The 23,538-nt window shown below is 49.1% G+C and overlaps 8 non-coding genes across 8 annotated transcripts; all 8 read left to right on the forward strand.

Moving 5' to 3' along the window:
- The first annotated feature begins 1,526 nt into the window (after positions 1-1,526).
- On the forward strand, positions 1,527-1,645 carry LOC135376991 (5S ribosomal RNA). The gene has a single exon (XR_010417957.1). It is a non-coding gene; the product is annotated as a 5S ribosomal RNA (ribosomal RNA).
- A 1,182-nt stretch (positions 1,646-2,827) lies between these two features.
- LOC135376995 (5S ribosomal RNA) lies at positions 2,828-2,946 on the forward strand. Its single transcript, XR_010417962.1, has one exon. It is a non-coding gene; the product is annotated as a 5S ribosomal RNA (ribosomal RNA).
- Positions 2,947-4,107: 1,161 nt separating this feature from the next.
- LOC135376996 (5S ribosomal RNA) lies at positions 4,108-4,226 on the forward strand. Its single transcript, XR_010417963.1, has one exon. It is a non-coding gene; the product is annotated as a 5S ribosomal RNA (ribosomal RNA).
- Positions 4,227-5,406: 1,180 nt separating this feature from the next.
- LOC135376997 (5S ribosomal RNA) lies at positions 5,407-5,525 on the forward strand. Its single transcript, XR_010417964.1, has one exon. It is a non-coding gene; the product is annotated as a 5S ribosomal RNA (ribosomal RNA).
- A 1,162-nt stretch (positions 5,526-6,687) lies between these two features.
- LOC135376999 (5S ribosomal RNA) lies at positions 6,688-6,806 on the forward strand. The gene has a single exon (XR_010417965.1). It is a non-coding gene; the product is annotated as a 5S ribosomal RNA (ribosomal RNA).
- Positions 6,807-8,915: 2,109 nt separating this feature from the next.
- LOC135376993 (5S ribosomal RNA) lies at positions 8,916-9,034 on the forward strand. Its single transcript, XR_010417960.1, has one exon. It is a non-coding gene; the product is annotated as a 5S ribosomal RNA (ribosomal RNA).
- A 1,173-nt stretch (positions 9,035-10,207) lies between these two features.
- LOC135376994 (5S ribosomal RNA) lies at positions 10,208-10,325 on the forward strand. Its single transcript, XR_010417961.1, has one exon. It is a non-coding gene; the product is annotated as a 5S ribosomal RNA (ribosomal RNA).
- A 1,162-nt stretch (positions 10,326-11,487) lies between these two features.
- LOC135376992 (5S ribosomal RNA) lies at positions 11,488-11,606 on the forward strand. Its single transcript, XR_010417959.1, has one exon. It is a non-coding gene; the product is annotated as a 5S ribosomal RNA (ribosomal RNA).
- Positions 11,607-23,538: the final 11,932 nt, after the last annotated feature.

A 23,538-nucleotide genomic window follows, 5' to 3' on the forward strand; every position in this document is an offset into this window, starting at 1 on the left:
TGTGGTTCCCGCCTTGTGTTAGCTGCGTAGTGTTGAGGTTATGCCCAAGCGCGCTCCTTTTCTCGTATGTTTGCCGTGTTTAGCGGTGACCGCGCTCGTGTTAAGCCTTTTCTCGCATGTTTAGAGATGTGTGGTTCCCGCCTTGTGTTAGCTGCGTAGTGTTGTGGTTAGGCCTAAGCGATCGTCCCCCCCGTAAGCCTTTTTCCCCCGATGTGTACTGTTTTCTGTTTAGCAGTAGCGGTTAGACCTTTTCTCTCGCATGCCTAGACTTGTTTAGCAGTGCTGTCATTTTTACCTGCCGCTACTATCTAGTTCTCTGTCTCTCTCATCTAGAGCTATGATGGTGGCGCCATCTGGTGTGATGCCTTGCAACTAAGTGGCCACCTGTCGTCGATCTCTGCAACTACCCGACGTCAACAAGCACTGGTCACCCCGGAGCCGTTTCTTCGCCGCGGCATCGTTAATTTTCGAATAAATTGTTTCTCTCCACTCTATTTCTATCTTTTCATTTTATTTTCTACCTATTTTTTTATTTTTTATCAGCTCAACTAGCCGGCAAGTCACATCTTCGTCTGGACGTGTCTTAGATGGTCCCCAATTAGTGTAATGACTCCCTGGTGGGTCCTGATTAATGTGGGGGGTCCCAATTAGCTCTAATTGCTCATTAATGGCGTCCAGACGAAGATGTGACTTGCCGGCTAGTTGAGCTGATACACTACTACTTCGGTCTTCCACTTCACCCTTTCCTCCTGTCCACCATCTTTCCCTTCCCGAGAAACATGCCGCCTAATCAGGCAGGCAGACCTCTCGGGTTCCTCCCAACGACACTCCTCCTCATCCTCCATGTACTCGCTTTTACTGTTCTCTCTGTTTAATTAATTAATTTAATTATTTATTTATTTAAAAAAAACGAGGACGCCTAGCTATATGTGTGCATGTGTGCCCCTTTAAACCCTTGCTGAGTCCCTTACCTACTCATCCCCTTTCTTGTCATTATTATTATTATTCCTTTGGTCAGCGGCAATTTGACATCTTCCGCGCTTTCGCCTCTGCGCTAAGCCGTGGCGCTCTCGCCGTCTTTCCCACGCTCCTCACTACCTGCTCCAACAGTTTGTTTGTTTATTTTTCCCTCCGTCCCACTACCTCCGAAAACCGCAACGTCGTACAGCCGCGTTCTCCAAAAATTGGACTCCACGCCGCCTCTACAAGCGACTTCCGCTACGCGCCGCTTCTCTCTTTCTTGCTATCGTCGTTGCTAGTATTCTCGTCACTAACATGACAGCTGTTATCATTGCACGTAACCATGCAGTAGCCCCACAAACGAGGCGCGAGCTGCTCCGTTTATTTCGCCGCCGAAATACCAACGTAATCGCGCGCAGGGACAGCCAAATGCGCAAGGCGTTGGTTCGAGCGCCGTGGCTGGCTAACCTTTTCACTGGCATCCGTCTTTGTTCAAGAAAAGCGCGTTCAACTGCGCTTCGTCCGCCAGCGCACGATACAATTCGTGCAGTTAAGCATAGCCTCTCGCCATCGGCCATACCATGCTGAATACGCCGGTTCTCGTCCGATCACCGAAGCTAAGCAGCATTGGGCTCGGTCAGTACTTGGGAGGGAGACCACCTGGGAACACCGAGTGCTGATGGCATCCTTTTCTTTTTTTTTTCTTTTTTTCCTAGTCATTCACTGTGTCCGCATGATTTTCGCACGTCCACGGCACGATTGCTCGCCGCGCCGACCAATCGGGGAGCAGCTCCAGGTCGCCAGAATGCCGGCGGCCGCGGCGCGTGATATGTTTATAGTTTATAGTATATATGTTTATATGATATTTCACCAGCTCCGGTGGCGCAGCGGTAACGCGTGCGCTTGGAGACTGGGAGGTCCGCGGTTCGAATCCGCGGGCCGGCTGTGCCGTCTGGGGTTTTTCCTGGGTTTCCCTCAGATGTGTAATAGGCACAGTTCAATGTGCACAGTTCCCCTGAAGTCGGCCCATGGACGCAGCTATCCTCCCCACGAGCGGATTCCGCTCGGTCTTCCACTTCACCCTTTCCTCCTGTCCACCATCTTTCCCTTCCCGAGAAACATGCCGCCTAATCAGGCAGGCAGACCTCTCGGGTTCCTCCCAACGACACTCCTCCTCATCCTCCATGTACTCGCTTTTACTGTTCTCTCTGTTTAATTAATTAATTTATTTATTTATTTATTTAAAAAAAACGAGGACGCCTAGCTATATGTGTGCATGTGTGCCCCTTTAAACCCTTGCTGAGTCCCTTACCTACTCATCCCCTTTCTTGTCATTATTATTATTATTCCTTTGGTCAGCGGCAATTTGACATCTTCCGCGCTTTCGCCTCTGCGCTAAGCCGTGGCGCTCTCGCCGTCTTTCCCACGCTCCTCACTACCTGCTCCAACAGTTTGTTTGTTTATTTTTCCCTCCGTCCCACTACCTCCGAAAACCGCAACGTCGTACAGCCGCGTTCTCCAAAAATTGGACTCCACGCCGCCTCTACAAGCGATTTCCGCTACGCGCCGCTTCTCTCTTTCTTGCTATCGTCGTTGCTAGTATTCTCGTCACTAACATGACAGCTGTTATCATTGCACGTAACCATGCAGTAGCCCCACAAACGAGGCGCGAGCTGCTCCGTTTATTTCGCCGCCGAAATACCAACGTAATCGCGCGCAGGGACAGCCAAATGCGCAAGGCGTTGGTTCGAGCGCCGTGGCTGGCTAACCTTTTCACTGGCATCCGTCTTTGTTCAAGAAAAGCGCGTTCAACTGCGCTTCGTCCGCCAGCGCACGATACAATTCGTGCAGTTAAGCATAGCCTCTCGCCATCGGCCATACCATGCTGAATACGCCGGTTCTCGTCCGATCACCGAAGCTAAGCAGCATTGGGCTCGGTCAGTACTTGGGAGGGAGACCACCTGGGAACACCGAGTGCTGATGGCATCCTTTTCTTTTTTTTTTCTTTTTTTCCTAGTCATTCACTGTGTCCGCATGATTTTCGCACGTCCACGGCACGATTGCTCGCCGCGCCGACCAATCGGGGAGCAGCTCCAGGTCGCCAGAATGCCGGCGGCCGCGGCGCGTGATATGTTTATAGTTTATAGTATATATGTTTATATGATATTTCACCAGCTCCTGTGGCGCAGCGGTAACGCGTGCGCTTGGAGACTGGGAGGTCCGCGGTTCGAATCCGCGGGCCGGCTGTGCCGTCTGGGGTTTTTCCTGGGTTTCCCTCAGATGTGTAATAGGCACAGTTCAATGTGCACAGTTCCCCTGAAGTCGGCCCATGGACGCAGCTATCAGCTATCTTCCACTTCACCCTTTCCTCCTGTCCACCATCTTTCCCTTCCCGAGAAACATGCCGCCTAATCAGGCAGGCAGACCTCTCGGGTTCCTCCCAACGACACTCCATCCTCCATGTACTCGCTTTTACTGTTCTCTCTGTTTAATTAATTAATTTATTTATTTATTTATTTATTTAAAAAAAACGAGGACGCCTAGCTATATGTGTGCATGTGTGCCCCTTTAAACCCTTGCTGAGTCCCTTACCTACTCATCCCCTTTCTTGTCATTATTATTATTATTCCTTTGGTCAGCGGCAATTTGACATCTTCCGCGCTTTCGCCTCTGCGCTAAGCCGTGGCGCTCTCGCCGTCTTTCCCACGCTCCTCACTACCTGCTCCAACAGTTTGTTTGTTTATTTTTCCCTCCGTCCCACTACCTCCGAAAACCGCAACGTCGTACAGCCGCGTTCTCCAAAAATTGGACTCCACGCCGCCTCTACAAGCGATTTCCGCTACGCGCCGCTTCTCTCTTTCTTGCTATCGTCGTTGCTAGTATTCTCGTCACTAACATGACAGCTGTTATCATTGCACGTAACCATGCAGTAGCCCCACAAACGAGGCGCGAGCTGCTCCGTTTATTTCGCCGCCGAAATACCAACGTAATCGCGCGCAGGGACAGCCAAATGCGCAAGGCGTTGGTTCGAGCGCCGTGGCTGGCTAACCTTTTCACTGGCATCCGTCTTTGTTCAAGAAAAGCGCGTTCAACTGCGCTTCGTCCGCCAGCGCACGATACAATTCGTGCAGTTAAGCATAGCCTCTCGCCATCGGCCATACCATGCTGAATACGCCGGTTCTCGTCCGATCACCGAAGCTAAGCAGCATTGGGCTCGGTCAGTACTTGGGAGGGAGACCACCTGGGAACACCGAGTGCTGATGGCATCCTTTTCTTTTTTTTTCTTTTTTTCCTAGTCATTCACTGTGTCCGCATGATTTTCGCACGTCCACGGCACGATTGCTCGCCGCGCCGACCAATCGGGGAGCAGCTCCAGGTCGCCAGAATGCCGGCGGCCGCGGCGCGTGATATGTTTATAGTTATAGTATATATGTTTATATGATATTTCACCAGCTCCGGTGGCGCAGCGGTAACGCGTGCGCTTGGAGACTGGGAGGTCCGCGGTTCTAATCCGCGGGCCGGCTGTGCCGTCTGGGGTTTTTCCTGGGTTTCCCTCAGATGTGTAATAGGCACAGTTCAATGTGCACAGTTCCCCTGAAGTCGGCCCATGGACGCAGCTATCCTCCCCACGAGCGGATTCCGCTCGGTCTTCCACTTCACCCTTTCCTCCTGTCCACCATCTTTCCCTTCCCGAGAAACATGCCGCCTAATCAGGCAGGCAGACCTCTCGGGTTCCTCCCAACGACACTCCTCCTCATCCTCCATGTACTCGCTTTTACTGTTCTCTCTGTTTAATTAATTAATTAATTTATTTATTTATTTAAAAAAAACGAGGACGCCTAGCTATATGTGTGCATGTGTGCCCCTTTAAACCCTTGCTGAGTCCCTTACCTACTCATCCCCTTTCTTGTCATTATTATTATTATTCCTTTGGTCAGCGGCAATTTGACATCTTCCGCGCTTTCGCCTCTGCGCTAAGCCGTGGCGCTCTCGCCGTCTTTCCCACGCTCCTCACTACCTGCTCCAACAGTTTGTTTGTTTATTTTTCCCTCCGTCCCACTACCTCCGAAAACCGCAACGTCGTACAGCCGCGTTCTCCAAAAATTGGACTCCACGCCGCCTCTACAAGCGATTTCCGCTACGCGCCGCTTCTCTCTTTCTTGCTATCGTCGTTGCTAGTATTCTCGTCACTAACATGACAGCTGTTATCATTGCACGTAACCATGCAGTAGCCCCACAAACGAGGCGCGAGCTGCTCCGTTTATTTCGCCGCCGAAATACCAACGTAATCGCGCGCAGGGACAGCCAAATGCGCAAGGCGTTGGTTCGAGCGCCGTGGCTGGCTAACCTTTTCACTGGCATCCGTCTTTGTTCAAGAAAAGCGCGTTCAACTGCGCTTCGTCCGCCAGCGCACGATACAATTCGTGCAGTTAAGCATAGCCTCTCGCCATCGGCCATACCATGCTGAATACGCCGGTTCTCGTCCGATCACCGAAGCTAAGCAGCATTGGGCTCGGTCAGTACTTGGGAGGGAGACCACCTGGGAACACCGAGTGCTGATGGCATCCTTTTCTTTTTTTTTCTTCTTTTTTCCTAGTCATTCACTGTGTCCGCATGATTTTCGCACGTCCACGGCACGATTGCTCGCCGCGCCGACCAATCGGGGAGCAGCTCCAGGTCGCCAGAATGCCGGCGGCCGCGGCGCGTGATATGTTTATAGTTTATAGTATATATGTTTATATGATATTTCACCAGCTCCTGTGGCGCAGCGGTAACGCGTGCGCTTGGAGACTGGGAGGTCCGCGGTTCGAATCCGCGGGCCGGCTGTGCCGTCTGGGGTTTTTCCTGGGTTTCCCTCAGATGTGTAATAGGCACAGTTCAATGTGCACAGTTCCCCTGAAGTCGGCCCATGGACGCAGCTATCAGCTATCTTCCACTTCACCCTTTCCTCCTGTCCACCATCTTTCCCTTCCCGAGAAACATGCCGCCTAATCAGGCAGGCAGACCTCTCGGGTTCCTCCCAACGACACTCCTCCTCATCTCCATGTACTCGCTTTTACTGTTCTCTCTGTTTAATTAATTTATTTATTTATTTATTTATTTAAAAAAAACGAGGACGCCTAGCTATATGTGTGCATGTGTGCCCCTTTAAACCCTTGCTGAGTCCCTTACCTACTCATCCCCTTTCTTGTCATTATTATTATTATTCCTTTGGTCAGCGGCAATTTGACGTCTTCCGCGCTTTCGCCTCTGCGCTAAGCCGTGGCGCTCTCGCCGTCTTTCCCACGCTCCTCACTACCTGCTCCAACAGTTTGTTTGTTTATTTTTCCCTCCGTCCCACTACCTCCGAAAACCGCAACGTCGTACAGCCGCGTTCTCCAAAAATTGGACTCCACGCCGCCTCTACAAGCGATTTCCGCTACGCGCCGCTTCTCTCTTTCTTGCTATCGTCGTTGCTAGTATTCTCGTCACTAACATGACAGCTGTTATCATTGCACGTAACCATGCAGTAGCCCCACAAACGAGGCGCGAGCTGCTCCGTTTATTTCGCCGCCGAAATACCAACGTAATCGCGCGCAGGGACAGCCAAATGCGCAAGGCGTTGGTTCGAGCGCCGTGGCTGGCTAACCTTTTCACTGGCATCCGTCTTTGTTCAAGAAAAGCGCGTTCAACTGCGCTTCGTCCGCCAGCGCACGATACAATTCGTGCAGTTAAGCATAGCCTCTCGCCATCGGCCATACCATGCTGAATACGCCGGTTCTCGTCCGATCACCGAAGCTAAGCAGCATTGGGCTCGGTCAGTACTTGGGAGGGAGACCACCTGGGAACACCGAGTGCTGATGGCATCCTTTTCTTTTTTTTTTCTTTTTTCCTAGTCATTCACTGTGTCCGCATGATTTTCGCACGTCCACGGCACGATTGCTCGCCGCGCCGACCAATCGGGGAGCAGCTCCAGGTCGCCAGAATGCCGGCGGCCGCGGCGCGTGATATGTTTATAGTTTATAGTATATATGTTTATATGATATTTCACCAGCTCCGGTGGCGCAGCGGTAACGCGTGCGCTTGGAGACTGGGAGGTCCGCGGTTCGAATCCGCGGGCCGGCTGTGCCGTCTGGGGTTTTTCCTGCGTTTCCCTCAGATGTGTAATAGGCGTATGCCGGCACAGTTCCCCTGAAGTCGGCCCATGGACGCAGCTATCCTCCACACGAGCGGATTCCGCTCGGTCTTCCACTTCACCCTTTCCTCCTGTCCACCATCTTTCCCTTCCCGAGAAACATGCCGCCTAATCAGGCAGGCAGACCTCTCGGGTTCCTCCCAACGACACTCCTCCTCATCCTCCATGTACTCGCTTTTACTGTTCTCTCTGTTTAATTAATTAATTAATTAATTTATTTATTTATTTAAAAAAGACGAGGACGCCTAGCTATATGTGTGCATGTGTGCCCCTTTAAACCCTTGCTGAGTCCCTTACCTACTCATCCCCTTTCTTGTCATTATTATTATTATTCCTTTGGTCAGCGGCAATCTTCCGCGCTTTCGCCTCTGCGTTAAGCCGTGGCGCTCTCGCCGTCTTTCCCACGCTCCTCACTACCTGCTCCAACAGTTTGTTCGTTTATTTTTCCCTCCGTCCCACTACCTCCGAAAACCGCAACGTCGTACAGCCGCGTTCTCCAAAAATTGGACTCCACGCCGCCTCTACAAGCGATTTCCGCTACGCGCCGCTTCTCTCTTTCTTGCTATCGTCGTTGCTAGTATTCTCGTCACTAACATGACAGCTGTTATCATTGCACGTAACCATGCAGTAGCCCCACAAACGAGGCGCGAGCTGCTCCGTTTATTTCGCCGCCGAAATACCAACGTAATCGCGCGCAGGGACAGCCAAATGCGCAAGGCGTTGGTTCGAGCGCCGTGGCTGGCTAACCTTTTCACTGGCATCCGTCTTTGTTCAAGAAAAGCGCGTTCAACTGCGCTTCGTCCGCCGTTCGTAACCATGCTTGGAGACTGGGAGGTCCGCGGTTCGAATCCGCGGGCCGGCTGTGCCGTCTGGGGTTTTTCCTGGGTTTCCCTCAGATGTGTAATAGGCGTATGCCGGCACAGTTCCCCTGAAGTCGGCCCATGGACGCAGCTATCCTCCCCACGAGCGGATTCCGCTCGGTCTTCCACTTCACCCTTTCCTCCTGTCCACCATCTTTCCCTTCCCGAGAAACATGCCGCCTAATCAGGCAGGCAGACCTCTCGGGTTCCTCCCAACGACACTCCTCCTCATCCTCCATGTACTCGCTTTTACTGTTCTCTCTGTTTAATTAATTAATTAATTTATTTATTTATTTTAAAAAAACGAGGACGCCTAGCTATATGTGTGCATGTGTGCCCCTTTAAACCCTTGCTGAGTCCCTTACCTACTCATCCCCTTTCTTGTCATTATTATTATTATTCCTTTGGTCAGCGGCAATTTGACATCTTCCGCGCTTTCGCCTCTGCGCTAAGCCGTGGCGCTCTCGCCGTCTTTCCCACGCTCCTCACTACCTGCTCCAACAGTTTGTTTGTTTATTTTTCCCTCCGTCCCACTACCTCCGAAAACCGCAACGTCGTACAGCCGCGTTCTCCAAAAATTGGACTCCACGCCGCCTCTACAAGCGATTTCCGCTACGCGCCGCTTCTCTCTTTCTTGCTATCGTCGTTGCTAGTATTCTCGTCACTAACATGACAGCTGTTATCATTGCACGTAACCATGCAGTAGCCCCACAAACGAGGCGCGAGCTGCTCCGTTTATTTCGCCGCCGAAATACCAACGTAATCGCGCGCAGGGACAGCCAAATGCGCAAGGCGTTGGTTCGAGCGCCGTGGCTGGCTAACCTTTTCACTGGCATCCGTCTTTGTTCAAGAAAAGCGCGTTCAACTGCGCTTCGTCCGCCAGCGCACGATACAATTCGTGCAGTTAAGCATAGCCTCTCGCCATCGGCCATACCATGCTGAATACGCCGGTTCTCGTCCGATCACCGAAGCTAAGCAGCATTGGGCTCGGTCGGTACTTGGGAGGGAGACCACCTGGGAACACCGAGTGCTGATGGCATCCTTTTCTTTTTTTTTCTTCTTTTTTTCCTAGTCATTCACTGTGTCCGCATGATTTTCGCACGTCCACGGCACGATTGCTCGCCGCGCCGACCAATCGGGGAGCAGCTCCAGGTCGCCAGAATGCCGGCGGCCGCGGCGCGTGATATGTTTATAGTATATATGTTTATATGATATTTCACCAGCTCCGGTGGCGCAGCGGTAACGCGTGCGCTTGGAGACTGGGAGGTCCGCGGTTCGAATCCGCGGGCCGGCTGTGCCGTCTGGGGTTTTTCCTGGGTTTCCCTCAGATGTGTAATAGGCGTATGCCGGCACAGTTCCCCTGAAGTCGGCCCATGGACGCAGCTATCCTCCCCACGAGCGGATTCCGCTCGGTCTTCCACTTCACCCTTTCCTCCTGTCCACCATCTTTCCCTTCCCGAGAAACATGCCGCCTAACCAGGCAGGCAGACCTCTCGGGTTCCTCCCAACGACACTCCTCCTCATCCTCCATGTACTCGCTTTTACTGTTCTCTCTGTTTAATTAATTAATTTATTTATTTATTTATTTAAAAAAAACGAGGACGCCTAGCTATATGTGTGCATGTGTGCCCCTTTAAACCCTTGCTGAGTCCCTTACCTACTCATCCCCTTTCTTGTCATTATTATTATTATTCCTTTGGTCAGCGGCAATTTGACATCTTCCGCGCTTTCGCCTCTGCGCTAAGCCGTGGCGCTCTCGCCGTCTTTCCCACGCTCCTCACTACCTGCTCCAACAGTTTGTTTGTTTATTTTTCCCTCCGTCCCACTACCTCCGAAAACCGCAACGTCGTACAGCCGCGTTCTCCAAAAATTGGACTCCACGCCGCCTCTACAAGCGATTTCCGCTACGCGCCGCTTCTCTCTTTCTTGCTATCGTCGTTGCTAGTATTCTCGTCACTAACATGACAGCTGTTATCATTGCACGTAACCATGCAGTAGCCCCACAAACGAGGCGCGAGCTGCTCCGTTTATTTCGCCGCCGAAATACCAACGTAATCGCGCGAAGGGACAGCCAAATGCGCAAGGCGTTGGTTCGAGCGCCGTGGCTGGCTAACCTTTTCACTGGCATCCGTCTTTGTTCAAGAAAAGCGCGTTCAACTGCGCTTCGTCCGCCAGCGCACGATACAATTCGTGCAGTTAAGCATAGCCTCTCGCCATCGGCCATACCATGCTGAATACGCCGGTTCTCGTCCGATCACCGAAGCTAAGCAGCATTGGGCTCGGTGGTACTTGGGAGGGAGACCACCTGGGAACACCGAGTGCTGATGGCATCCTTTTCTTTTTTTTTCTTCTTTTTTTCCTAGTCATTCACTGTGTCCGCATGATTTTCGCACGTCCACGGCACGATTGCTCGCCGCGCCGACCAATCGGGGAGCAGCTCCAGGTCGCCAGAATGCCGGCGGCCGCGGCGCGTGATATGCTTATAGTTTATAGTATATATGTTTATATGATGTTTCACCAGCTCCGGTGGCGCAGCGGTAACGCGTGCGCTTGGAGACTGGGAGGTCCGCGGTTCGAATCCGCGGGCCGGCTGTGCCGTCTGGGGTTTTTCCTGGGTTTCCCTCAGATGTGTAATAGGCGTATGCCGGCACAGTTCCCCTGAAGTCGGCCCATGGACGCAGCTATCCTCCCCACGAGCGGATTCCGCTCGGTCTTCCACTTCACCCTTTCCTCCTGTCCACCATCATTCCCTTCCCGAGAAACATGCCGCCCAATTAGGCAGGCAGACCTCTCGGGTTCCTCCCAACGACACTCCTCCATGTACTCGATTTTACTGTTCTCTCTGTTTAATTAATTTATTTATTTATTTAAAAAAACGAGGACGCCTAGCTATATGTGTGCATGTGTGCCCCTTTAAACCCTTGCTGAGTCCCTTACCTACTCATCCCCTTTCTTGTCATTATTATTATTATTCCTTTGGTCAGCGGCAATTTGACATCTTCCGCGCTTTCGCCTCTGCGCTAAGCCGTGGCGCTCTCGCCGTCTTTCCCACGCTCCTCACTACCTGCTCCAACAGTTTGTTTGTTTATTTTTCCCTCCGTCGCACTACCTCCGAAAACCGCAACGTCGTACAGCCGCGTTCCCCAAAAATTGGACTCCACGCCGCCTCTACAAGCGATTTCCGCTACGCGCCGCTTCTCTCTTTCTTGCTATCGTCGTTGCTAGTATTCTCGTCACTAACATGACAGCTGTTATCATTGCCCGTAACCATGCAGTAGCCCCACAAACGAGGCGCGAGCTGCTCCGTTTATTTCGCCGCCGAAATACCAACGTAATCGCGCGCAGGGACAGCCAAATGCGCAAGGCGTTGGTTCGAGCGCCGTGGCTGGCTAACCTTTTCACTGGCATCCGTCTTTGTTCAAGAAAAGCGCGTTCAACTGCGCTTCGTCCGCCAGCGCACGATACAATTCGTGCAGTTAAGCATAGCCTCTCGCCATCGGCCATACCATGCTGATTACGCCGGTTCTCGTCCGATCACCGAAGCTAAGCAGCATTGGGCTCGGTCAGTACTTGGGAGGGAGACCACCTGGGAACACCGAGTGCTGATGGCATCCTTTTCTTTTTTTCCTAGTCATTCACTGTGTCCGCATGATTTTCGCACGTCCACGGCACGATTGCTCGCCGAGCCGACCAATCGGGGAGCAGCTCCAGGTCGCCAGAATGCCGGCGGCCGCGGCGCGTGATATGTTTATAGTATATATGTTTATATGATATTTCACCAGCTCCGGTGGCGCAGCGGTAACGCGTGCGCTTGGAGACTGGGAGGTCCGCGGTTCGAATCCGCGGGCCGGCTGTGCCGTCTGGGGTTTTTCCTGGGTTTCCCTCAGATGTGTAATAGGCGTATGCCGGCACAGTTCCCCTGAAGTCGGCCCATGGACGCAGCTATCCTCCCCACGAGCGGATTCCGCTCGGTCAGTAGTTAGTCAGTCAGTAGTTAGTCAAAGCTTACCAAAACAAACTTAAACAAAGCTTACCGTATTCGCAGCTCCCATAAGGGAAGGAGTGTACGGCATCCACGAGATAGCGCTTGTCGTCGTAGGGGACCAAGCTCTTCTTGAGTCTCGAAATGGTGTACATCGTTTGCTTTATACTCTGGATGGTGCACTGCTTCTGAGAGACCGCCTTTTCATTGAACAGAGAATCTCGGTACACTTCGTGCAATAAATGTTTCCTCACCACGTCCTTCTTAACTCCTTTCGCTCTCGCGATCTGTTTGTGTGACCCAGCCAAGAGAATGCTGTACATTTTCGCTCGGATGGCTACGACTTCCTGAATAACTCCACCTCCCGTCTCGTCTTTGAAGAACCCCATCTGGTTCGCGTGCTCGTCGTTGAAAAGCGGGTGGTCTGGCGGATAGGAAGACAGATCTAACTCACTCTCAATCTTCACCAGCTGCTCTTCCAGGCTTTCACACGTGAGAGAAAAAATTATGCTGTCCGTGTCGCTATAGATCAATTGCACTGGACATGACAAGCGAGAAAAGAGCGACTCGTAGATGAAGCTGTACATTCGGACTTTGGATATTTCTAGAATGGCGAAGCCCACGTAAGGGGGGTGCGTGCATTTGATGCGGCGCTGCTTCATCTCGTACAAGATGCACTTGTCACTCAGAATGAGAAAATGCTGACAGTCGACGGAGCTAGCTTTTCTGAGCGCGCTTTCTTTGTCGTAGGCTATAGCGTACCTTTTCATCCGTCTTACATTTTGTATCGTCTTACCGAACGTACTATTCGACATGGTTTTGTACAGAAGTCGCTCGAATTTCGTGGACGCGGCATTCCTCAACGCGACGTTCCTCTGCACGAAGGTTCGCAAAAAGTTGTCTTGGCGGAACGAGAGGATGCTGTGAACACGTTTTATTTTCATGCCCAACCTCACGTACAGAGCGAGCAATGCATAATGAACGACGTAACGTTCTTTGTCGTAGCACGTCAGCAAGAGTTTCTTGGTGGGAGGGGCGTTCAGCGACAACGCATCTTTCAGGTGGCGTTGGTAGGGGGAGAGTTCGTTCTCGTCCACGCACCTGTGTTCGGGTGCCAGGGGAAAATCCCTGGTGAGTGCGTGCAGTTCTTCGGGATACGACAAGTCTACTACGTAGACGTAACCCACTTCCGAATCGTGAGGAATGTTGAGAAAATCGATCTCGCTCCACCTCGAAGGATCGACCCACTCAAAGCCCCCTGTTGGGAGATGAAAAGTCATCGCGTAGGGGTACAAACTGTTCACGCCGAGGTACTGGATAAAAGTCTTTTCTTGCTGGGGATCGTAATCGTCGCACCCCTCGTGATTAGCCCTACAGTATCTGTGGAAGCTGTTACAAATGCCTCCCCTGATTCCCTTCTCGATCGTTTCGTACATCTCTTGGTCGCTTATGAGCTCGAGTTTGACATTGGTGAGCTTCAAAGCGCTACTCCACGCGTAACTGGCGAGGGACACGGTGCGTAAGATATCTATCCCATCCGTCTCTAGCGCAATCTTTCTGAAATACAGCACGATGTCGCACAGCTGACAGGTGTCGAGCGTGACGTAGAGACGCGTGTAATCTCCTAGGTCCTTGCATTTGAACAATTCGAAAATCTCGAGGGCGTACTGATAGTCCTCGTCCGTGATCTCTTCATCGTTCAGGTCACTTTTGAAAGCTTCCTTTGGCGGTAGTGCGGGCAAATTGTACGCTTCGAAACTGTCGACGAAGGTGTACGGGTAAATTCCCTTCTTGAGAAGCCGTCGGAAACGGTCACCAAACATTTGACGGGTGCAATGAAACGCACTCTCGCCACCGCTGGAGAGGAGCGTTTCTACCAGGTTAGAAAACGAGAGGTTGAAAAACTGCGTGGTATCGCGGAAATAGAGATCACCAATATTGAACCCTCTTATCTTTTCCGAGCTCGAAGCTAAGATCCACGGTTCGCCCAGATTTAGAACGTGCATGTGGCGGAGAAGGGAGCTCAAATCGTACTGCAGGTTGTGCACGCACACGACGAGTTCTTTGGTGTTACGACACGTAAGGTTACACGTATCACACAGCGTCGCGACAAAATTCGAGGAACCGGGGTCTACGAAACGGGTGTGGTCGTGATGCGACACCTTCCGCGTATGTCGGTTAAATTCGATTCCACAAAATTCGCAGTGCGTAGCGCTCGCGTGCCGAAAGTGGTCTTCCATACTCATGACCAACGGTGAGGGAAGACGGTTCAGCCTACCGATTTGTTCGCTAAATCGCTTAAGCGAGAGCAAGCATTTTTCTGCCGCGTTGGGTCCCAAATAGCCATCTACGTCCATTATTTTCCCATCACAACTTCTCACTAGCACGATGCTATACGAGCTCATCCTGTGCACACTCGAGGCGTCCTTAACGAGCGCGTCCTTTTCCAGTATGCTTTCCGTGTCCAACACCGCAAAATAGGGATAGGGATGCATGTACTGTATCTTGGTGAAGGAAACGCTCTCCCCCGCTTTTGGCATTTCGAGAATTACTTCGTTTACGTCTCGACACAAACGTTCGTGCTGCTCCAACGCCCCTCTCGTCCTATAACCGCTCGTGCATTTCTCGCAATAAAAATAGTCACCTCGCCCCATGAAAGTGCTAAATTTTCTGATTTCATAGAAGTGATCCCTAACCTCGAGCAGGTGGACTTTGTCCTGATAGAGCGTGCAGGGAACCCGTCCGGTAGATATCGAACTCGTCTGCTCGTCGAACACGTAGATGTACACGGAGATTTTGTTTTTTCTCTCCCACAGGGCAATGTCTTCGTAAGTGACTGGGAAGCAGGGTGGCCAGTATGTTACACGCGTCTCCGGATTCGAAGGATTCATGTATTTGTGGTATCTGACATAATCGTTTGGTTTGTTTCTCAACGGATGCAAGAGTGCCAGCACGCTATACTTGAAACACTCGTTTTCGTGATTCGGTGGAAGTTTGACGTTTGTGAGAGTCTTTGTTTTTTTCTTCAACATTTCGGGAAGCTCGATCGTGCACCCAATCCGCTTCGGTTTCAAACGCGTTAGTTTTAAGTCGACACATTCGACGTCGTTCGAGGTGAAACAAGACCCTTCTCCCGCATAGTTTTCTACGCGTTGCGAGGATTCTGCGATAGCAGCATTTATCGCGTCTTCGATTTCTTGGCGGTTATGAACCACTCTCATGTGAAAGTTCACGTGAAGGAGATGAGAAGTCAACCCGTCGGCTCCGTCCTTAACCATGAGCGCCTTCGAGCACAGACAAAATTTGAAAGGCATGGGATAAGCTTCGAGGACGCGCGTGATTACTGGAGCTATACTCGGTAGATAGAGTCGCAAATCGTCGACGTTGTCGTCGTGCGGGGAACAGAGAAGCGTGTACCTAGTAGCCGTTCCGTCAAATGCCTCATCTGTGACAAAGAAAGGAAGGAATCGTCTCTCCGTGACGGAGGGATGATTCTCTACGACGTGTTCTCTCAATTCAACGATTCTACGACCCTGGACAGGCTCAGCTTCGTTTCGAAATTCTGGACTTGCATCTGGTGATTCATCTCGACCCCTACCAGACAGAGGAATGAAATCTGCATACGACTGATCCCCTTCCCACATGAGCAATTCGTCTGCATTGTCATGTCCATATAGGGGTTCGTCGTCGTCCGTTTCAGGTATTACGAAAGGCGGACTACTGACTCTGTCGTCGTCATCTGAAAGGACGACTGGGCTATTACCGAGATTCTCTATTCTAGCTTCGTGCTCTCTTTCTACGGCCACGAGCATGGCATCGATGGGGTCGTACTGACATACGAGACAGCGCGGCACTGCGGTCAAACAAAATCAGTACGAGATTTCCTCTCACGAAACAATGCTCACTTTTCCCTTCAGTTGAGGAACGCTTGAGATTGATGATGAGAGAGGATGGGATGAGACCCTGTGTTCAGTGTCATGCGGTGACAGCGGCTATTGGTTCCTGAAAAACAATGTCATGCATAGAATACACTCTCACAGCAGAGATGGTCAACTTACATTTTGGTCCACGAAACGACTCACGTCGTGGATGAATGCCCCTCGTGGGCTGTCGATCAATCGTCGTAGAACTAGCGCACCTTTTATAGTCGCTACACCGCTCTCCTCCTCCTCGCATTGCGACGGTGTCGTCTGTACTTTGACCACCCCGCCTTCCGTCTTTCGCGCCTTTTTGCGATGTCGCATATGACAATGGTACTATCGACGTTGAATAAAACATTACACTAATTTCTAGCTAACACTCTGGGACGACTTGTACATGACGACGAGAAGACCCAGAGTGGGATTCGAACCCAGGATCCTTCTACACTGGGCGCGACACACTAACCACTAGTCTATTTCGTACTGCGTGAGGTTTTTCGTATTGCGGGGTTCGTGTCTACACACGTCACAACATGTTCAAACACGTCTAAACATGTTCAGACACGTTCAATGACGTCATAAAGAGGAAGAGAGAGGAACGAGTGTGTCCAGGGGCGACTTCGCCGCCCGTGTCCGAACATGTTCAAACATGTTCAAACACGTCTTAACATGTTCAAACACGTTCAATGACGTCATAGAGAGTGAGAGGCAAAGCTTTACTATAAATGTCGAAGCGAATGGACGATCGTCATTCCATCATGATCAGCTTGGTAGATCCTCGTAAGTAATACCCATGACGTCATCATCGCCGAAATGTTTGAAGAGTTTCGTTTCCAGTGTACAACACTTTTGCTGCGCGTGAAGTCGGTTTTTTCCCGCCTCACATATTTCGGGAGATTGGCACCCTGTTGAAAAAACTCATAAGCTAATCTGTATGAGCATGCTCATAAGGCTGATATATGTGTTTATTGTATGAGCAATCATACAAGTGTATGAGCAATATGAGCAATATGAGCAATATGAGCAATATGAGCAGATCTGGTTTTGCTCATATGCCAGGTGCATATGAGATTTGCACATATGGTTACGAGCACGTTCTCATAAGCTTATGTGCAAACCTCATATGCATATGTGTGAGCATCACTGAACCAGCTGGTTCAATGACCTAGGTCATTGTCCGTTAACATGAATGACTGACAGAGGAATATTGAAAGAGGACTTTTATTAACACACCTGACAATATTTACAAAGTGTCATCGGACTGCGGACCGCGTCTCAGATCCCTCAGGAAGCTCGCGAGGTGCTTGTTCACCTGCTTCTTCCTCTTCTCCAGGGAGGCCTCCGCGGAGGGCTTGTTCGTAGCATATTTGACGAAGGCGTCTGTCGAAAAGGGTGGTGCTAATTAAAATGCTGTAACAATACTTTTACAACAATAAATGTAACAATTTTTTACTTGCCTTGCCATGCATTCAGTTTGTGTTCTCTAATTCTTTACAAAATGTTTGTGCCAGGAAACAATGAATTACACGCTTGCTTATTGTTTTGCACAGAGTTAACGCAGTGTACAACTATAGAGAACTTAGACCGTCACTTAAACAGAGAAGCCAAAAACCACTAAGGCAGTTACAGTCTGACTAAACAGCGTATATACAGTATAGGCAATCTGCAGTTGATTATGGCCACTAAGATGCAGTGCACAACTTCAGCCCTTAATATGAAAGTGTGATCGCAATTTTTAAGGCTGGTATATCCAATACCTGCATTAAAATGAGTGACAAAGCTTGTTGTTCATGAAATGATGGTTGACTAATTTTATCACAGGAATAACCATGCAGAATGAGAGGTTCACCAAGTCAGCCTCGGTATGAACCACTTTATGGTTGGTGGCCCCATTCCTTATAAGTACACCATAAGACCACGACTTTACAGTGATGCTGCTAATGGCCCACAGCCACAAGCAATTGTAAAGATACTACAGCCCCAACATAAGTATATCTTGTGTTCTAGGCAAAATGTCACCTATGCTGGATACCTACTTGAAAGCGCCTGGAGTTTCACAGGAGTTAGTGGTTGCTTTGCAGTGGCACCCATCTTAGAAAAACGTCGGCACGCAATGCCAGTGACACTCCTGTTCCTGAGCGTGTCCAGATCCCAAAGGGAGCGTGCCATGTCTTTGCAAAACCTAGCATCCGTTTTTGAACGTAGCATCCACGAGAATTTTTCTGTGTGCATAAAGATGTTGTTGCCCAAATGGATCTGCAAAAAGGGCAAGGAAAGGTCATTTTCAAGTCCTCACAAGTAAGTTGTGACCAAATCGTGACATGTGCAGCGCTTTTTTCATCCTTTAGAGATACTTCATCAAAAAAAGCTGTAACAGGCCGGTTTCACGTCAGTTCAGGCAGGGAGGTCCTATCAACCTCTCGGATTTTCATTATTTTTTTGATACTCAGAAGCTCATCGTACATGATGACCAACAGCGGTAAAATGAATAATTTCTATGGAATAGTTTTCGGGAAAAAAATCCAAAAAATCCAACCCTGAATTTGAGTATTTCAGTTTTGCCATGTTTGAACGTGTATATCTGAGTCTCGAAACATACTGCAGTGAAATTTTTTTATGCTTTAGTATGCCTACAGGCCAGCAGACAAAGCGCAAATTTTGGCGCGCAGACGAAAAGGTCTAACATCGGGCCGTGTCCTGGCAAAATATAAATGAAATAAAAAGGGGCCTTTTCGAGAAACGGACACACAAAATCCGTTTTTTCTAAATATACCTTGACATTTGTTTGTTTCAGCAGATACCTGTGGGGGTACACGCACGATATATATACCAGATGAAAGAGCATTAAAAGCTCAGTGAAGTGATACCAAATAGGGTGGTGAGGAATATCTACAGTCAGAGAAATCATGCGTCGACGTTGGAACAAAACCGCACTAGAGAGCACGTTCGCCATTTCTTATATCAGAAAGCACTGCTCCTGCGCGCCAAAATTTGCGCTTGAACTGCTGGCCTGTAGGCATACTAAAGCATAAAAAAATGTCATTGTAGTATCTTTCTAGACTCGGATATACACGTTCAAACACGGCAAAACTGAAATACTCTAATTCAGGGTCGGATTTTCTGGATTTTCCCCCGCCGAAAACTATTCCGTAGAAATTATTCATTTTACCGCTGTTGGTCATCATGTACGATGAGCTTCTAAATATAAAAAAATAATGAAAATCCAAGAGGTCGATGGGACCTCCCTGCCTGAACTGACGTGAAACCGGCCAGAAGCTACATGGCATTTGTGTAGGAGGGATAGGCGGCCAGGCGACAGTCTTGCCGGAAATAGTTTAAGTGAATGACTAATTACTTAAGATTTTGTAACTGACTTATTAATTACGTCTTCAAGGAAATGAAAGCCAGCAGAACCGAACCTGATCGTCATTCATTTCCGTCGCTTTTAGGGTGCTACGACAAGTTACGGACAAGGACGATGGACTTGAATAATGAGTGACTCTAGTTCTGCTATCACACATTTCCTAGCTGCCATCTACTTAAAGGAGCATGGAAGTGACAATGAACGTGACTCGAAATCCTGCTTCATTTGTGCAGCTCTCCGCAAGGAGTCACCATGCAAAATAGTTCCGATCTGCGGAGTATTATCAGTGCGCAATAAAATTTACGATAAACAGTCGAAGAACGGCAGTTGCCGGCGAACCCCGCGTGACGTTGATGCTGCTCGGCGCCTTTTTTCTCTGTCTTGTCATCTTGGTTCAAGCGCAGCTTATACATGTTTCTGCTATGCCGTTGGACGTCGCTGGTCACGTACCGTAGCCCGTGATAAGTCACGAAGCCTTCGGCTTTGCTTCGGCGCTCTTCGGATGTGGAGGGTTCTCTAAAGGTGTGTGGAACAAAGCCTCGCACGTGCTGTCTGGGTTATCTGCGCTCATTGTTCTTTCACAGCACCTCATTTTATGCATTGTAGAAGACGTTACAGCGAAAACCTAAAAATATTTTTGGGGTCACTTCCCTGCTCTTTTAATCAGTCAAAGAACAAAACAAAAGCTTTAGTTTTTGGGTAATTACAAGCTCCAATAAAGCGTCCGCCCTGACACATAACATGCCAACAGAAATGGTGACGTTGCTGCTATCATAGCTTTATAAAAATCTGTGGGCAAAAACCATGTACATGTGGGATGTTCAAGCAACCATATTAACAACTCTAGGCCAGTCTCTGTTCGTAATATCGGCAGCTCTCATCCTGAGGCAACTCCCTATCATACTAACAATTCTGTTATACAATGGTAACAAAAGAAAAGTATGAGGTCAATGATGCTGCATCTCTTTTTTTTCTATTTCTCGACAATGTTTCCTTTTGGGCCATGCAGGCTTGCTTCGAACAAAAATCCACGAATGCTGCTGCTGATGATTATGACTGGAGTTTTAATGGCACATCGACAACACAGGTCATAAAAAAATCCACAAATGCTTGTGCTGCTGAAACGTGAAAGCAGAAATAACTGGAGCACTATTTTTTTTAATAGAACTCTGCAATTTTCCAGGTCATTCAAACTGTTTACATTTACTCTCTAGGTGACTTGCGAAGCAACACTGGATAAATGCACGCCTTGCCAAGTTCACTTTTTTGTTCTCACTACCAAAGAAAAGAGTGTTTCGATTAAATTTTGAAAAATGTACGTAAGATCCCCACTGTAAAATGCAGTTTGTCCCCAATTTGTTATAGGATGCCTACGTGACTGATGGCTGAACAAAGCAACATTTTCCCCCTATTTTTTTTTTCGTGTAGTTTTTTTGCTATGCACCTTAACACGCTCTATGCTTCCAACACAATACATCCAAACAGTTTAAATGGCCCTAAAAAAGTTAAGAGTTGTGCAACAGCTTTACTGTTAGATCAGGGCAGGGCAGGGACGCAGGAATGGGGGGTAGGCTCTTACAAAACGATGCATGGAGCAATAACGTTGTGAACGACTGACATAAACCATATGTTTCTGCAGCTAGGTTACGAACTTTCACAAGTAGGCGTGATCAAGGCTAACTGTTAACTAGGATGACAACAACTAACCTCACTGTCTATCGTTGCGTAGAGCGGAACTGTGTCACAGTCCTCGGAATCATCTTGACTGTGAGTGTACTCTAAAGGTTGCTTTAAAAAAGAAAAACCAGTTAATTGAACACACACACAAATATATTTATACCCACTTAATTGAAAACTTAACTGAAACGAACTAACATCCCATACAGCACAAGTAGAACGCCGCTGAACATGAACGTTTGGTGGGAGCACAGAGGCATTTTATCTAGCTTTAAATTGACGCAGCTGACGAGCTCGTTCCGCGTGCCTCTCAACGCACGCATCTAATCCCCGGCAGTCATACGCGTATAAACGCACTGCGTTCTCATTTTAGCGGGCACGGAGGTGAAGGCTCTTGAAAATGCCAATGTAATTTGTTTTCAGTGAAATGGTGCAGTCTTGCTTTCTAATTTTCACGCATTTTACCAACCGTCAGGAGAATTCCCATCGCTATGCGAGCAAGCGCTTTGGCGGCGATCGTTATATCGTGTTTTGTTTATATGTAGTTCAGTGGGAGATCTGACGGGAACCAACAATTCGATTGCAATATCGGAGTTATCGTTCTATCGAAGATTGTAATAAACGGGCTCGACTGTAGAATTCACCCAACTTCCTGATATTACAACAAAATCAATGTATAAGCTTCCGCAATTTCCAATGGTTTACAGTACACAACATCAAAATGACGCACGGCTAATGTCCCATGGGCATCGCATGGCGGGGCATGAGCGCAAAACATTGCAGTGAATATTCGGTAGGTTCAGCCATTATTCAGGTTTTTGCGACAACAATTAATGGAAAATGTTCACCGTCAGCAGCGTATCACAAACCATTACAAAAAAGTGCACCTTGCATACCTGTTTATTGCCCCATTAAAAAAAAAAGAAACTAGACGCATAACCTTTTACCTGTGTAAGCTTACTCACCTGGCAGTCCAGTTGACAGGTGGGTGCCGTATCACCTGGTATGGCAACAGTCTGTAGAGAGACTGTTGTTTCAGCAGCCGATCCAGATTTGCTCGTACAGACACGTGAAGCAATACTGTCTGAAATTTGAGAGAAGATACTGTGTAACAGAGACCTTGCACATTTGATCATCTACCAATTTTTTCCAGAAGGGTTTCTGTCAAACCATGTGATAAGTCCATATACTTCTTTCTCTCATTTTCTTCGTGAAGAAGTCTTTGCTGGCACACTTCCAATTCTTCCTTCAGCTTTCGGTTTTCCGCCTCCAAGCACTTCACACGTTCCCGAGCTGCAGCACCAGCTGCTTCGGACACATCCTTTTTCTTTTCAAGGATGCTTTTCAGCTGGATGTTCTTAGCAGTTCTTGCATTTTTCACTGCCTCCTTCTTTCCTCCTTTTTGTTTCTCAGTTGTACCCTGCTAAAATAATACAATAAAAATAGTTCAAACATGAACATATTCGGCACAACTGTGTCTGGTTGGGTAAGGCATAAGTGGATGACCGTGTCTCCAACCAAGGTTAGCTCAGAAAAGAGGGTCCCGACGTTTCGGAGCCAAGTTTGCTCCTTCTTCAGGGGTGACGGTGGCCAAAGTGCAGCAGACTTTATATCTGACTGTATATGCCATGACTTCTAGTTGAGACATGGCCTATGCAGTAGACCCCTGGAAACCTGAACCAGTCCTTGAACAATTCCTCTATGTGGTGTGTAGCCACTATCAGGTGTAGCTGCGCCGCACTGTCGTTACTTCGCCATCTCAGGCTCTCCAACATTGCATTTCACGCAGCCGCGTCCATTTCACTATTGATGCCACCAGCCTTCGTCTGTCTGCACCTCTAGCGCTCTGCTTCGTCGCATTCTGGAAGCTTTTTTTGACGCGTGACTTAGCTTCCACGTATCCGATTGTGCGCCACACTATGGGAGACCCCACAGTCAACGCTCTGACTACATTCTCCGCTCGCAGAGGTATATGCCTGAGTGTCCCCATTTCGAGAGCAAAGGGGATTACTCACCCCAAGGTACTTCTGCAAGTTACAATTACCATGACAACGACGACGCACCCGCAGGCCGACGTCATACGTGACGTATGCATGAGGGAAGCGCAGCTTTCGTCGTCTGCTCTTACGGCACGTTTCGATAAATTCCTCGAAACGACTTAGTTATTCCGAATGAAACCTTCACGGTTGTATGTGTACAGTACTGGTGAAACTAGTTTTGGCTAAGTTTCGGAATCGCCCCGGCTGTAAGAGACCGTCCCTTTAAAGGCACATGGCAATATGAGGAACAAGTGCAGGTATGTGTGCACTGTTTGGTGAGCTCCATTGTAGCAGACGAGACTACTATAGGTATATAGATATCAACTGCTTGCGACATACTTGTCTGGAATCTCCAGCCCACCTGTCCGCGGCAGTGTCGCCATATAACGCCATTAACAGTTTCACATAGTGCCATTAACCGGAAGATATCATTTGATATTAGGGTGTCGCCTGCTAGCACGTAAGAGAAAGAATGCTAGCAGACGATGTGCTAAGCTCTCCAGTATCACAGATGATCTCTCCCCATTGGTGGCATTGTGTGAAACACTGCCTTAGGGTGCC

This window comes from Ornithodoros turicata, unplaced genomic scaffold (assembly GCF_037126465.1).
Source record: "Ornithodoros turicata isolate Travis unplaced genomic scaffold, ASM3712646v1 ctg00001425.1, whole genome shotgun sequence".
NCBI classification, from domain to species: domain Eukaryota; kingdom Metazoa; phylum Arthropoda; class Arachnida; order Ixodida; family Argasidae; genus Ornithodoros; species Ornithodoros turicata.